At 38.2% G+C, this 16723-nt stretch overlaps 1 protein-coding gene across 1 annotated transcript in view; it reads left to right on the plus strand.

Annotated features, from left to right (window-relative positions):
- plxna1a (plexin A1a) overlaps positions 1–16723 on the plus strand; it is a 275583-nt gene that overhangs the window by 72681 nt on the left and 186179 nt on the right. The gene's annotated exons all lie outside the window — the stretch shown is intronic.

A 16723-nucleotide genomic window follows, 5' to 3' on the forward strand; every position in this document is an offset into this window, starting at 1 on the left:
TTTTCTCTTGTGGACTATATGTAAACATCTTTTATGTGAATAAATTAATCAGGTCAGTACTAAACAATAACATGCGTTTTGTTGAAATAATTAACATTTTTGCAGATTCTGAAGGGGGGTGTAAACTTTTGACCTCAACTGTAATAGTAGCAAACGGTTTAGATGTCAACTCTTTGTTCTAATGCTGTTTAACAGTTCGCATTTTCCGTCGTTCGTCATGTATCCTAAATGTTAAATCATTGGATTTGTCACATTGGATGGAGGATAAACATCACCTCGAATCGAAATGTCATAAAATACCTCTCTTGACATCAGTCATTGATCTTTTGATGAGGATATGTGACTTACATCAAAATCATTGCGTTAAGAGAGATAGTCTGCGCTCTGACTGGGAAGATCAAGTGCCTCTCCTTTCGTTCCCCTCCTTTCATTTGTCCCCCTGAGAACGAGGGAGCTGATGAAGAGGGAAACGTGGAATGCCAAACATGAGGAACAATGTCTGTCTACCATGACCACAAACAAAAAGCCTTCCGTACTGCGTGGCTAATGGGCTGTGCTGTATCTCAATTGACTGAAGCAAAGGCACGGCTTGTCGTCTCGTGAACTCAAACCCTGTGCTGTTGCATCTGTTCTGGGATATTTTTATGTTGCAGGTCATTTCGTTTTTTATTATTACTTATTTTATTTTTATTTATTTATAAATTTGTGTTTATACACTACCGGTCACATTTTCTTTAATAATATTATTTGTACGTTGATTAATTTTTTATGTTTAATATTAGAATGATTTCTGTAGGATCTGAAGACTGTAGTAATGATGCTGAAAGTTCAGTTTGAATCACAGGAATACAATTATATATAATATTTATGTATGTTTGTAATATAGCATGTATTCTTAGAAAGTTAGTCCTCGACGTCATGCTGCTGTGGTTTGGCTGTGAGTCCGGGTGCGTTTTTGGCCCCGGCTGGCTTGTTTGAGAGCAGTTTTAGGTTATTCCCATGTGTCAGTTTCTCTAAGATTAATAGAAGCCCAGTGCGCACAGCCTCGGGCGGCCTCCTCCCAGGGCTTCTCATGGCCATTCATATTCATTTACAACCTGCGTGTGGCACCACAGGAGCGAAGCCGGATTGACACGTGCGCGCACACACACACATACATACACTGCCATGTGCGACTGGCAAGTTATTGTAGCGGAACACACATACACAGAGATCCTGAGAAGACATGCCAAACATGGCAGCCGTTCAAGGAGAACGAAGAAAACAAACGAAGGCTCTCACACATTTGTTTGTGGTCGTGAAACCTTTTTGTATTAAAATCTTCGCCTACATTGTTTTTGTTCCCTTCTCCTTGTTTTAAAGGGATAATTCACTCAAAAAATTTAATTCTGTCATTGTTTAATTATTTTCATGTTGTTACAAACCTGTATGACTTTCTTGTTTTCTTTAATTCAACACAAAAGCAGATAATAACCAGGATGTTCATGCTCCTCTTTTCCTTAAAATAAACAATTTCCCCTACTGTTCCCCTATACATTCACTTTCAGTATAGAAAGAGCAGCTTGAACATCCTGCTAAACATCTGATTCTTACATTTTTGTTTTGTTTTGTTTGGGAAATGTCTTTTTTGTTTGTTCTGGAATTGTTCTAGTTTGTTCGTTTATTCAATTGTTTGTTTTCTGGACATTTTTCATTTTTTTGTTTTTTGTTGGAAATGTTTGTTTGTTTTCTGGACATTGGCCGGTTTCTATTCCCTTTCAGTATAGAAAGAGCAGCTTGGACATCCTTCTAAACATCTGATTCTGAACGTTTTGTTTCATTTTGTTTGGGAAATGTCTTTTTTGTTTGTTCTGGAATTGTTCTAGTTTGTTTGTCCATTCAATTGTTTGTTTTCTGGACATTTTTCAGGTCTCAATTCATTTTTATTATAGAAAGAGCATTGTGAACATCCTGCTAAACATCTGATTCTGAAATGTTTGTTTGTTTGTTTTGTTGGAAATGTTTGTTTGTTGTTTTCTGGACCTTGGCCGGTCTCTATTTACTTTCAGTATAGAAGGAGCAGCTTGGACGTCTTGCTAAACATCTGATTCTAAACTTGTTTTGTTTGTTTCAATTTTTTGTAAATATTTGTTTGTTAGTTTGTTTTCTGTTCCTTAACAGGTCTCTATTCTCTTTTATTATAGAAAGAGCACAGTGAACATCCTGCTAAACATCTGATTCTTACATTTTTGTTTTGTTTTAGAAATGTCTTTTTTGTTTGTTTTGGAATTGTTTGTTTTCTGGACCTTTTTCAGGTCTCAATTCACTTTCATTGAATTTTCACTTTCATAGAAAGAGCATTGTGAACATCCTGCTAAACATCTGATTCTGAAATGTTTGTTTTGTTGGAAATGTTTGTTTGTTTTCTGGACCTTGGCCGGTCTCAATTCACTTTCATTGTAGGAAGAGCAGCTTGAACATCCTGCTAAACATCTGATTCTGAAATTTCTTTTTTGTTTGTTTGGGATTTTTGTTTGTTCGTTTGTTTGATTGTTTGTTTTCTGGACTTTTTTTCAGGTTTTAGTTCACTTTCATTATAGAAGGAGCACAGTGAACATCCTTCTAAACATCTGATTTTGAATTTTTTTTTTTAGTCTTTTTTTGTTTGTTTTTTATTTTGGTTCTTGGCAGGTTTCCATTCACTTTCATTATACAAAGAGCAGCTTGAACTTCCTACTAAACATCTGATTCTGAAAACTGAAGCAAACAGGTTTGGAACAATGTGAGGTTGACTAAATGATGTCAAGATTTTCATTTTTTTGAGGATCGATCCCTTTATATTACACAGGTCTCCTCTGCGGTGTAGTCACATTTTTAACAACTCAGCTTTTATGAACGACCATCAATCCCTGGGTTTTATTGGTACGGTGGACTTCTGAAGACATTCGTTGCGGGTGAACCCTCACACCGGAGAGCAAGAGAGATGAAGAGGACGCGAGACTCTTGGCAGGGAGGTTGAGTTTTGTGGTTTCCCCTCGCTACCGGAGACCGGGATCAGGTTCAGCCTCAGATTAGATTAATGCCCGAGCTTCCTGTAATTGATGGATGGATTGATTCAGGCTCGTTTGTAACTGTGTAGCATACGCTAAATGAATTGGAGGATGAGATGCGAGTCAGCAGAAGCCACTGTGGTTTCACACACACAAGCGTTCGCTCTTTCTCTTATACTTCATTGTATAGAAGCATTATGATCTCATCATTCCCCATGGACAAGACCCCAAAGACCAGAAAGCCCATAATGCATTTGATTTAATCCATCTGTAAGCGGCTGGTGAATGAATGAGACACATCATTAGTGGTCTATCAGGTTACTCGGCTGCTTTCTTTACACTTGCACAATACATTTTAGGCCTTTGAAGGACTTGGGTGGGTGTTTTTGCCATCTCGATACATGAGAGGATGAGATAGCCAGTGAAAAGTTGCACCGAAATCCTTTTATGCTCGTGCTGGATGAATTAAAACATGCTTGCGGGTAGTGTGTAGTTGCTTGTGTGTGTTTGAAGGCGAGAAAAGGGGGTTGGGGGAAATCGCTTGGCTTTTTTTGGCAGGCTCATGTCTGTTAGGACATTCCTCTCGCAACCACAAAATGACTAACTTTCCTGCTTCACTCTCTTTTTTCCACTCTCTATTTCTGTGGCTCATGTTTTCCCAGGGATTCTGGCCCCCCTTGGACAGAGAAGGCTGGATGTGGGCGGAGTCAACATGCATATGTCACAACACTCTGGGAATGTTTTGTTTGTCGTACTGTATATAAACATTCGTTTAGACGTAGAGTTTGAGTTCGGGAGCGTTATATCTTTCCAGCTCCAGTCTCCGAGGCGTCTTGCACCAAACCCTCCCCCCCTGCTCCGCTCTGCCTGTCAGGCCGGTCGTAAACAGCCATAACTCAGAGTTCGGCTGGTCCGGGCCCTTTTTCTCGCCCCACTTTGCCATCGAAGTGCAGACGACACCAGGAATGTGGCATTGTGTAATTGTGTATGGCTGCTTTAAATGGCAATTTGAAGCTCTGGTGGCTCTGTAATTAGTGGTGCGGTCCCTCTGGAGCGGGCTTATCGTTTCCTTTGTAATTACACATCTGAATACAGCGGTGTGCATGCATGCGGCAGGCCTCTCTTATCGCACGTCGACGCGCTGGCCGTGCCGAGCCAGGCTCATTGCTGCCCTGCACCGAGCGGCCATGAGAAAGGTTATTGACGACAAGGGGGAGGAAGAAGGCGAAGGGGTTAGAATGGGCTGCAACAAGAGCGATAGTGCTAATGGTCGCGTTCTTGGGTTAGAGATACGACTTTTGCCCTTCAAAGTGTCAGTTTATAGGGCTGCCGGGGTATTAATTTTGTGGTTTAGACATTTCCGAGGACAGATATGTTGAAATGTGAAGCAATGCATACTTGAATGGTGGATTCTTTTCATGTTTTGAGTTGATTGTGGTGGAAATTCTGCAGTGTGGAACGTTAATACGCCAAAACAGCTAAGTCTAAGTTAATTTTCCAAGTTGTACACTCAAGGCTTCCAAAAATGTGATACAGAAACCATTTTGGGTTTCCGAAAGAACAGTTTTTTTTTTCTTAGTGTGAAGAATGTTTCATAATCCACTATAAAGAACATTTTGTGCAATGTAAAGATTCTGTGGAGGTTAAAGGATTAGTTCATTCCGGAATTAAAAATTTCCGATAATTTGCTCACCCCTAAGTCATCCAAGGTGATAATGTCTTTCTTTTTTCAGTCGAAAAGATATAAAGGATTTGGAGGAAACTATTCCAGGATTTTTCTCCATATATACTGGACTTAAATGGGGATCAATTAGATGAAGGTCCAAATTGAAGATTCAGTGCAGCTTCAAAAGGCTTGACACGATCCTAGCAGAGGAATAAGGGTCTTATATAGTGGAACAGTTGGTCAAATTTATATACTTTTTGACCACAAATGCTTGTCTTGCACTAGCATAAGCTGCGGCGGTGGCATAAGCGTTAATGGTCACGTTCTTGGGTCAGTTTATAGGGCTGCCAGAGTATTAATTTTGTGGTTTAGATGTTTCAAAGGCCAGATATGTTGAAATGTGAAGCAATGCATTCTTGATTGGTGGATTTTTTCATGTTTTGAGTTGATTGTGGTGGAAATTCTGCAGTGTGGCACGTTAAAATGCCAAAACAACTAAGTCTAAGTTGGTTTTCCTAGTTGTACACTCAAGGCTTTCAGAAATGCCCTAGAGAAATCATTTTGGGTTTTGAAAAGAACCTTTCATTCAGCATTTCTGAAAAAAAGAACAAGAAGATATTCCATGGGCATTTAAAGGATTAGTTCACTCATTAAAATTTCCTGATAATTTACTCACCCCATATCATCCAAGATGTTTATGTCTGTCGAAAAGAAATTAAGTTTTTGGAGGAAAGTATTCCAGGACTTTTCTCCATATAGTGGACTTCAGTGGTGATCAATGGGTTAAAGGTCAAAATTGCAGTTTCAATCCAGCTTCAGAGGGCTCTACACGATCCCAGCCAAGGAATAAGGGTCGTATCTAGTGAACAATTATATACTTTTTAACCACAAATGCTCATCTCGTACTAGCTCGACTTCTCGCATTACGTAATCACATCGGAAAGGTAATCCATGACATAGGCAGAAGTACCAACCCAGTGTTTACAATGCAAACATGCAAAGAAAGTCAAATGTCCTTTACAAAAAAACATAAAACAGCGATTTCAGACGATTTTGAAGTTGTAGACGAAAATGAGATGGAGTTTTTCTACCCTACTGTTTTGAACTGAAGTACACAGATGAAGAACTAACCACGCATGACCTTTCCACATGTGCATTGCAGAGCTAGTACAAGATGAGAATTTATAGTTAAAAATGATCACTTTTTTTTTTTTTTTTTTTTTAAGAAAATGAATGATTGTTTTACTAGATGAGACTCTTATTCCTCGGCTGGGATTGTGTAGAGCTCTTTAAAGCTGCATTGAAACTGCAATTTGCACCTTCCACCTGTTGATCCCCATAGAAGTCCACTATATGGAGAAAAATCCTGGAATGTTTTCCTCAAAATCCTCTTTTCTTTTCGACCAAAGAAAGAAAAACAGACATGAACATCTTGGACATGAGGGTGAGTAAATTTTCATGAATCCTTTAAAGGTTTTTCATGAAGCCATCAATGCCACTAAAATCTGATCACTTGAACTTTGATCTTTGACCTCATCATCCTCAGAGTCAGCATAAAAGCTATATATCCTTATATGTAGTGACATTATGCAGTGTTTTCTTCTTTCTATCTATCTATTTTATTTTTTTTTTTTACCTCAGTTTGAACCACACCTTCGCCTTTGAAAACGCTTCTCTCCCAGCCTGCTGAAATTGCTCATTTGTGGTGTCTTCAGTCACGCAGGAGCCCCTTTACATGCTGCAGTAGGTTAATGATTTAGTGTCTATTGTAATACAGAATGAAGGCCTGGAGTAAAGAGAGAAAGCGAGAGAGGATATAGGAGAAAAAGAGAGGGTAAAGAAATAGGTGTTTACGGGGAACGTGTGGATTAAAAGCCATAATGTTGATGGATTGTTTTAATTTGCTGGCCTGTGACCACAGAGTGGGAGAGACGCAGATGCTCAGGGACTACATTTCCTCTCACTCCCTCTACTGGCAGGAGGCATCACTGCAACACCCTAAAAAATGGGCCTCGTGCATGTGATCAGAATCTGCTTAATGTTATAAGATGTTTTACAGTCCTGGAGATGGTTTTAGTGTCTGCTTGAAAGGTCAGCTTATAGCTTAAATACCAAAGTACAGTTTTAGACAGTTGTCCTTTTCTGTCCTAAAAAGGTTGGTAACCTAAATATATTGAGTGCTAGTGTATTTTGAATGTATGAGTCAGTGTTTCTTAAACTAAGAACTAAACTAAACTATAGTTGATGTTATTCATGCTGTCACTGCCCTCCCTTCCCTTTATTTCGATCACCAAAATGTGAGCTAGAAAATCCCATGACTTGGAGACACAGCATAGCTGTTATCCCTACACACTTTACTGTGCTCACTAAACAGCTACATGCTAAAGGCTGATAGCAGCCTCTCTCTCATCATTAAAGCCATGTGTGTGTTAGTGTGGTCAGCAGGACGGCACGTATACAGTATGTTGAGGTAATCATCGCTGACCCTGGCTGACCTGCTGCGCCTCCACACTAAGCGATTAGCGTGACGCTGCATTAGTGACCCTTTGTGTCCCGTGCTGCGCCAGTGTCACTGAGGGTTACAGGAAATACGACAGCTCTTCTGAGTATCTACCACCGCAGTCCTGTTCCTAGTCCTTAAAAATAGAGCTATGTCGAGTAAAATGCTGCTGTTTTGAGCTTACTTACAATTATCCCTGCTGTGTGCTCATTGTGTGTGTCATTAGCCTAGCGAAGTGCTAATGCCGAACTATATTGGAATCAATTGTGAGTCTCTTGTGTGATTCTCATGAGGAGCGCTATTTGTGTGGAGATCTGTGTCGAGCGTTTCAGTTCAGTCACTTCAAGTTTTATTTTAGTTTACGCTTAGAAGGTAGCTGCCTATGTAGACAGTGAAGTGTCTCTCCATGATTTCAAATGGAACGGTTTTGTTTTGGATGCTTTTTCCACAGCATCAGTTGTTGCCCTTTTTTCAGACCCCATAACAAATGCTGACAGATGTTATGTCATGCTTTAGCCTTTCTTTTTAATATATAATACATTTTTAAATAATACATTCCATATACACTACCAGGCAAAAGTTTTTTGACAGTAAGATTGTTAATGTTTTTTTAAAGAAGTCTCTTCTGCTCACTAAGCCTGCATTTATTTGATCTAAAGTACAGCAAAAACAGTAACATTTTGAAATATTTTACTATTTAAAATAACTGTTTTCTATTTAAATATTTTTTCTAAATCCTGTGATTTCAAAGCTGATTTTTAGCATCGTTACTTCAGTCACATGATCCTACAGAAATCATTCTAATTTATCTGCTTCAAAATATTTCTTATTATTACTATGTTGACAATAGAGTACATTTTTTTTACCAGGTTTCGTTAATGAACAAAAAGTTCAAAGAACAGCATTTATTTGAAATAAAAATCTTTTGTAACATTATAAATGTCTTTATCATCACTTTTGGTCAATTTAAAGCATCCTTGGTAAATAAAAGTATACATTTTTACAATTTCTTTCCCAATTGATTATACTGACTTTTAAATGGTATAGTGTATAATATTCCAAAAGCTTTTTATTTCAGATAAATGCTGATCTTTGTATCGTTCTGTTCATTAAAGTGCTCAACTGTACTAAACTTATTTAAAAAAAAAAATGCTGATAATAATAATAATAATAAATGTTTCTTAAACAGCAAATCAACATATTAGAATTATTTCTGAAGCATCATGTGACACTGAAGACTGCAGTAATGATGCTTAAATGTTGTAGCTTTTCTCACAGGAAAAAATTACATTTTAAAATGTATTCAAATCGAAAGCAGTTATTTTAAATAGCAAAAATATTTCACAATATTACTGCTTTTGCTTTATTTTGGATCAAATAAATGCAGCCTTGGTGAGCAAAAGAAGCTTCTATAAAAAGCATTAAAAAACTTTTGATTGGTAGTGTATATCCATCTAGGTTTGAAATTCATATTTTTTAAAATTTATCTCAAATATCAGTTTATTCCATAAAAAATGAAGGTTTTAAGATTTTTTTATGTTTTTTTAAAGAATATATTATTAATATGTTGAAAAGAGGTTGTACTGCTGTATAGCTTTGTGTTAGATGTTGTTTTGATGATTCTTTGATGATTTTAAAGTTCAAAAGAACCAGCTTTATTTTAAATAGATTTTTTAAACATTATAAGTGTCTTTAATCTCGCTTCTGATCGATTTTGTGTCCTTGCTATAACTAAAAGTATTAATTTCTTTCAAAAACATTCGTAATTATCCTAAGCAATCAAAATTGCAACTGAGTTTGGTACGCAGTGTTTTCATATTTTGACAACTCTTTTAAGATCTTCAGTAGACTTGAAACTTTTTTATTATTAATAAATTATTCATTTATTCTTTTGGCATGTTGCATTGAATCCACTAGGCTCAAAATCTGAAGAAAACAAGCCCTCTCAGTTTGAATGGAAATGACACTTCTGCTTTTTCCTAATCATTTTTTTTTTTCAGTAAGATTTATTTGTGCTTGAGAGTATTCTTTGGTCTTATTTGCCTCATATCATCTAACAGTCTTTTTCCCCTTCATTTGCTGCAGGTGTTGAGACGCTTTCTTCCTAGACCTTCCTAGATCACCTGCTAAAAACGTCCCATTGTTCTGGCTCTCTCTGTACAACTGTTCTTCACGCACATACAAAACACTAAACATGCATACACAATTCATGATTTATACTGGCAGGAGTTTTTATACAGTGGGTGATATTCTCGTGTCACCCAACACTTTCCAGCAGAAAGGGAACCTGGAGTTTCGCTCTCATTAGCATACTCTCATCTGTGTGTGTGTGTGTGTGTGTGTGTGTGTGTGTGTGTGTGTAAGAGAGAGAGAGAAAAATGAGAGTGAACAAACTTGAATCTAGGTCGTGTAACAATATGCCGCGCCACAGTTTGCCGATGCCCATAGGAGACAGTGTGTTGCTCGTTTTATCTCTTGTGTGTTTTTCCTTTTTTGCCAGTGCCAGTGATAGATGCCTGTGATCATGAGTTTCTGCTGTGTATCAGGGCTATCTGTTCATGTGTGTCTGTGAGCATGTGCTTTGAGGATGCTGACAGTGCATACTTCAAGTGTGTGCACGCAAGCAGCCAGTTTGTGAATCATTTCAGTTGGCAGTAAGTGCATTTTTTTAGTGCAGTCTTGAGGTACTGTTTTATTTAGTACTATTCGATTCTCAGTGGTTGGAACTGTAAAGGTCATGGCGATATTGCTACTTCATAAAAACCTGAGATTTTTTAAAACTGTGTTTTCCAGACCTGGCAAAGTTAACCTAATTAAGGCTTACAAGTCCTGGAGATTTTTTTGTTTTGTTTTTGCTGTTCTCTGTTGTAAAATTATTCATGCTGTTGTATGCTTAAAGGGATGGTTCAACCAAAAATTTTAATTACCCCATGATTTACTCACCCTCAAGCTGTCCTAGGTGTATGTGACTTTTTTATTTTCAGACAAATACAATTGGAGTAATATTAAAAAATGTCCTGGCTCTTTCAAGCTTTATAATGGCAGTGAATGGCTGTTTTTTTGAAGTTCAATAAAGTGCATCTATCCATTAAAAAATGTACTCCACATGGCTCTGATGGGTTAATAAAGGCCTTCTAAAGTGAATCTATGCTTTTTTGTAAACAAAATTTCCATATTTAAAGCTTTATAATTAAACCATAATCTGCAGCTTCCGTTAACTGTCGTATCTCGAGAAAGTGGTGAACGTGGAAACGCAGAGCAGAGAGCAAAACAAAACACCAGTCACAAGATATAAAGTCAGAGGATTTCAATATAAACCAATAGGAGACTAGTTTTCTTTTGCTGTAAACAACTTGGTTCTAGCGAGACTAGCATATTCTCAGTGGAGCTTACGTTTTCTTGTGAACGCGCGTATGATAGTTAGCGGAGAGATTACGGTTTATAAACGTATAAATATGGATATTTGTGGAGCACTTTTTATGATGGATGGATGCACTTTATTGGACTTCAAAATCTCAACACCCATTTACTGCCATTATAAAGCTTGGAAGAGCGACATATTTAATATAACTCTGATTGCATTCATCTGAAAGAATGAAGTCAAATACACCTAGGATGGTTCAAGGGTGAGTAAATCATGAGGTAATTTTCATCTTTGGGTGAACTATCCCTTTAAGTATAAAACAGTATGAAATCAAATTGCAGTTCTGTGCCTCACAGACTTGTTTTCATTAGCATCCAATTAAATATGCCATGTTCTTTCTGAGGGTATAGCTAACAGCTTCTCCCACTATCTTTCCTCTCAATATGTTTTAGCATCACAACCCCTTAAAAAAAACTTTCCATCCTCTCAGTCGGGTTAGCATAATGTTTAGAAAGTAGCCTTTCTTTGATTATGTTAGCATAAACATGTCTAAGTTAGCTGTCCTCATAACTGCTTCTAGAACATTAGCCTTCCTCTCGGGATTGTTAGTGATCCTAGGTCAGCCACTGGAAGCCATTTTCTCGTGATTGCACGTACGATAGTTAGCGGAAGCTAGAGATTACGATTTACAAATGTATAAATATGGATATTTTTCTTACAATAATGCACTAATTTGCTTCAGAAAGCATTTATTAACCACCTGGAGCAGTGTGGAGCACTTTTCATGATGGATGGATACACTTTATTTAACTTCAAAATCTCAACACCCATTTACTGCCATTATAAAGCTTGGAAGAGCAACATTTTTAATATATATTTCCGATTGCATTCGTCTCAAAGATTGAAGTCATATACGCCTAGGATGGCTTGAGGGTGAGTAAATCATGAGGTAATTTAATTTTTAGGTGAAATATTCCTTCAAGTATACAACAGTATGAAACCAAACTGTATTTTTATGCCTCACAAACTTGTTTTCATTAGCATCCGATTAAATATGGCATGTACTTACTGAGGGTATAGCTAACAGCTTCCACTATCTTTTCTCTCAATATGTTTTAGCGTCACAACTCTTAAAAAAAACTTGCCATCCTCTCAATCGGGTTAGCATAATGCTTAGAAAGTAGCCTTTCTTTGATAATGTTAGCATAAAAATGTCTGAGTTAGATGTCTTCATAACTGCTTCTAGAACTGCTTCTCTTTAGCCTTCCTCTCAGGATTGTTAGTGTAACAAAGCCTAGAAAGCTATTAGCGTTAGCATAACATAAGGTTGTGACAGTCCCCTATATTTACACCAGAGCACAGACATGGAGTGTTGGTTGGACAAATTGTAAGCAAGCAGATGTTTTTCTAAGAACAACAAGCTCTTTCTCCCCTTTTCTGATTTAGACTCCCAAACGGGGACACGTAATGAAGAGCTAACAGAAAAGACCACATGTTACCTGCGCAACTAATCTATAGATGTAATTGGAAAGGAAACATGTTCATTCATGTTCAATCTGTCCTGCGGTTCTCTCCTCTCTCATCTAACGCTAACATTGTTTAGCCATTTCTTCAGAGACGGCTCTTTGTAGTGCTACACGCTTGTTTACGCCCCTCTGGCGTTTCACGCTGCATAGAATGTTCTCTCGGGTCCGCAGGATTCCATTTGCCGACGGTCAGCGCTGCGGAATGTCGCCGTTGATGATGATTCTGTGAGAAATATGTGGAATGCTGCAAACGGATAAGCATCTTTGAACTGTGCGAGGGCCTGTTTGGAAGGTTAAGTGTCTCGATGTGCATTGACATTTACTGTAGACGAGCAACTTAATTGGCAACACACTCTTAGCCGCCTCCACACGCGCATGAACATTCTCGAATTTAATTTCAATCCGTCTGAGAAATTTACGAGCTAAATGGAACATTGAATAACCTACTTCGGATCTGTAGACGAACGCTCGTGTCTAAGAAGGACTTGCTGGGTATTAGTAACGCAGAGATGTATGTTAATGTATAAGCATAATTAATCTTCAGACATCTCCATCGCCGAGGGGAAAAATTTAAGGGCTTATTTTCAAATGGAAATTTTCTTGGAAGTCAGTGCTGCTTTTTACAGCTAGTTCACTTTCAAATAAAGCGCTTTACCCTTTCATAAACCTTAAAGACTCGAATCGATCCTGTTTGTACTGGTTTTTATAAGATGTGTCATGAACGCTTTTATATGATATTGGTCTAGAAGTAAATAGCCAATGAAATGCACCTTTATCTAGGTACATAATTAGTTCCAACCTGCAAAAAGTAGCCAGTATGTCAATGCACACAGTATAGGACTGGCTCAAGGCAATGCTTTGCTTCACAGAGGGAAGAAGGCTTCACTGGGATTATTTTGACCTGCTCACCCTCTGCAGATTGTATCTTGCATCTCTCTCTCTCTAGTTTTCAAGCACCGCCAGGTAGTTTGTCCCTGCGGAGCCCGTCCTCAAGTGATCCTCTTCCTCTGAGCTCAAACGCAGTGTTTTCTGTGTGCTCAGGTATGTCAGATTGTCTTGCCAGGGTGAGATTGGGAAAATGCCGCACTCACTCTCTTCGCTTTGATATGTCAAGTACGTTCACATCCTTATGGGAGAGTTTTTGTTTGGCTTTGTCAGTATTATTCCCTCACTCCATTGTTGCAGATGGCATTTCGGTGACACTCGCTGAGAGCCGCCATTGAGGATTACTGACCCGTGTCAAACAGTGTAGCTTGTCGCGTGGAGTGTGACCCTCAAAAGTGACATGAGGTTTGGGCAAATATTTGGAGCACCGTCTGATTGCACCGCTAAAAAATGTGGCTTGTTATGCTCTGTTTGCGACGCTGACCCATATTTTGTCTTTACAGAATTTTTGTTGAGCTTGCAATTGGGAGGGTGTTCACATTTAGTCTAGCATCTGTTTGTGGAAAATACATTTAGATATGTGACCTACTGCTTTATTAGGTTGTTTTGACCTTTTCCATATGGCGAAAATCTGGCTAACATATGTATAGAATACATGGAAACAGTATTACTGAAGAAAATATTTTTTTCACATTTAAAATATTTATTTTTTACCTTCAAACACTAAAAAATATATTAGAATATATTATATTGTTCTGAAAAAAGCTTAGTTAGACCTGACCTGAATAAGATATTTAACATAAAAGGTGTTTACATGTAGTCCACAAGAGAAAATAATAGTTGAATTAAAAAAAAATGACCCTTTTCAAAAGTTTACATACTCTTGATTCTTAATACTGTGTTGTTACCTGAATGATCCACAGCTGTGTTTTTGTTTGTTTAGTGGTAGTTGTTCAGGTGTCCCTTGTTTGTCCTGAACAGTTAAACTGCCTGCTGTTCTTCAGAAAAGTCCTTCAATGTCCCACAGCTTCTGTGGTTTTATAGCATTTTTGTGTATTTGAACCCTTTCCAACAATGACTGTATGATCTTGAGATTCATCTTTTTCACACTAAGGATAACTGAGGGACTCATATGCAACTATTACAGAAGGTTCAAACGCTCACTGATGCTTTAGAAGGAATCGCAATGCATTAAGAGCCGGGGGTGAAAACTTTTGAATGGGAAGATCAGGGTAAATTTAACTTACTTTGTCTTCTGGAAAACATGTAAGTATCTTCTGTAGCTTCTGAAGGGCAGTACTAAATGAAACAAATAGGATATTTAGGCAAAATAAGAAAAATGTACAAATCTTCATTCCATTCAAAAGTTTTCACCCCCGCTCTTAATTTGTTTGTAATTGTTTTTCCTTTTGAAACATCAGTGAGCATTTGAACCTTCTGTAATAGTTTTGTATGAGTCCCCCAGGTGTCCTCAGTGTGAAAAGATGGATCTCAAAATCACAGTCATTGTTGGAGCATTCAAATACACGAAAATGCTGAAAAACCAAAGAATTTGAAGGACCTGAAGGATTTTTCTGAAGAACAGCGGACAGTTTAACTGTTCAGGACAAACAAGGGACTCATGAAGTGTATGTAAAGTTTTGAACAGGGTAATGTTTTAAAAATGTAATGACTTGTATGAGGAAAATAAAATGTGAGGTGACGTGTCTTAACAGTTCATAATTAAACATATAATTCTCATTCTCATTAAATCTCATTGTGATTTCCAGCTCAAAATAATTCAAGGGAATCAGATATGGAAGATTTGTACTGTGATAGAAGCACAAGGTTCAGATCTGGCAACTAATTCTTATTTTCCCCTTTATTAGAGAGCTAAATGTTGAGGAAAATGCCTTGAGAGAACTCATGTGATAACCCAGTCATGAGTTGATGAAGTTGTGGCATTTGCGTTCACAAATGAGCTGTTTGGATCCCCATTTAGCATTGGGGGATGATGTATAGGCAGCCGCGACGTGTAGTTAAAGAAATCGTCGCCGGAGGCTTCCCTAATGACTATTGGTATTGCGGTGTTATGCCGAGCTCCATAGAATCCCATTTATTCTATATTTTTGTCCATAGCTCGCTCTTGTCAGAGGTTTGAGTGTATGAGAAGTGGCCTGGCAGTTCCAGCGTGCAGCTTGTGACAAATGGAGATGACTTAGGAGTTGCTTTCATACTCACTGCAGGGCAAACTCCCATTTTTTCCACCTAGTTTTAAGCGCGCAGTCTGTCTTGCTTGACTGCCGGTGTGCGTCTGTTGTGTCAAGAGGACCTGAAGGAAGGGAGGGAGGGAAGCGGGGGTTCTGAGAGAGGAAGATAGAGAGCGGGAGAGAGCGGATGGTGGAAAGACGACAAGTAGGAAAATAGAAATGAAATTCTTCGCAATGCTCCGAGGAGCCTTCGAACCCGGGGCCAAATCAGATATTGCAAGGGAAGTGGAACGAGCTCGAATGAGCTTGAGCTGCTATCTGTTGCACAAACTGTCATAATGAAACGTTTAGAAAATAGGAGCTTTGAGGCCACCGTCTAGAGACCTCTATGATTAGCCCGTTCTCCCTTCGCCCCGCTTTCGGAGACTGCCTAGATCCCAATGCCCACGAGGTGCACTTGTTTTCCCCGTAAACCCATCTGGGCCGATGAGTATATTTTGTCTGTGCCGCATAACAAAGTTGTCCCTCGGTGAAGGCTGCGAGTCTCTCCGTGCCTTTCAGGGTTTTGACCTGCTTCCTCCAGTACACAAGTTGTTTTTGCATCTCCAGGAAGAGGATTAGCATAGCGGGACAGTTGAGCTGCGTTTAATTAGCATGTCTAAGTCTTGCTCCGTTGAAGCATCTGGTGGGTGAAAATGGTTTAGTTTAGTACACAAGGTATGAGGATACCGCACTTACTGTAAGACCAGTGGCATGAAGATACAGACTTGAGCTAAAGGTTAGCATGCATTCTTTGACGCATCCCATGCAGCACGTCATATATATACATTTAAAATATGCGATCTGATCTGCGATTGGTCTATCTATCTATATATATCGTTCATCAGTCTTTCTCTCTGTTGCTATATCTTTATCTTGCTATCTATCCCTCTATCTGTCTGTCTGTCTATTCTTCTATCATTCTATCTATCCTTTTGTCTATTGTTCTATCTATTCTTCTATTGTTTTATCTATCCTTATGTCTATTATTCCATCTATCATTCTGTTTGTCGTTCTATCATTCTATCTACCCTTGTTTCTGTCCTTTTATCTATCCTTCTGTCTATCGTTCTATCGTTCTACCTATTCTTCAGTTGTTTTATCTATCCTTGTGTCTATCCTTCTATCTATCCTTCTATCTATCCTTTTGTCTATCGTTCTATCTATTCTTCTATCGCTTTAACTCTATCCTTATGTCTGTCCTTCTATCTGTCCATCTGTTGTTCTATCATTCTATCTATTCTTCTATTGTTTTATCTATACTTATGTCTGTCCTTCTATCTATCCTTCAATCGATCTGCCTATGTCTATCATTTTATCTATCCTTGTTTCTATCCTTTTATCTATCCTTGTATTATTCTGTCTATCCTTCTATCATTCTGTCGTTCTATTTTTCTATTGTTTTATCTATCCTTGTGTCCATCATTCTATCTATCCTTCTGTCTATCGTTCTATATATTATTCTGTTGTTTTATTTATCATTCTATCATTTTATCTATCCTTGTTTCGATCCTTTTATCTATCC

The sequence above is a fragment of the Garra rufa genome, chromosome 18 (assembly GCF_049309525.1).
Source record: "Garra rufa chromosome 18, GarRuf1.0, whole genome shotgun sequence".
NCBI classification, from domain to species: Eukaryota; Metazoa; Chordata; class Actinopteri; order Cypriniformes; family Cyprinidae; genus Garra; species Garra rufa.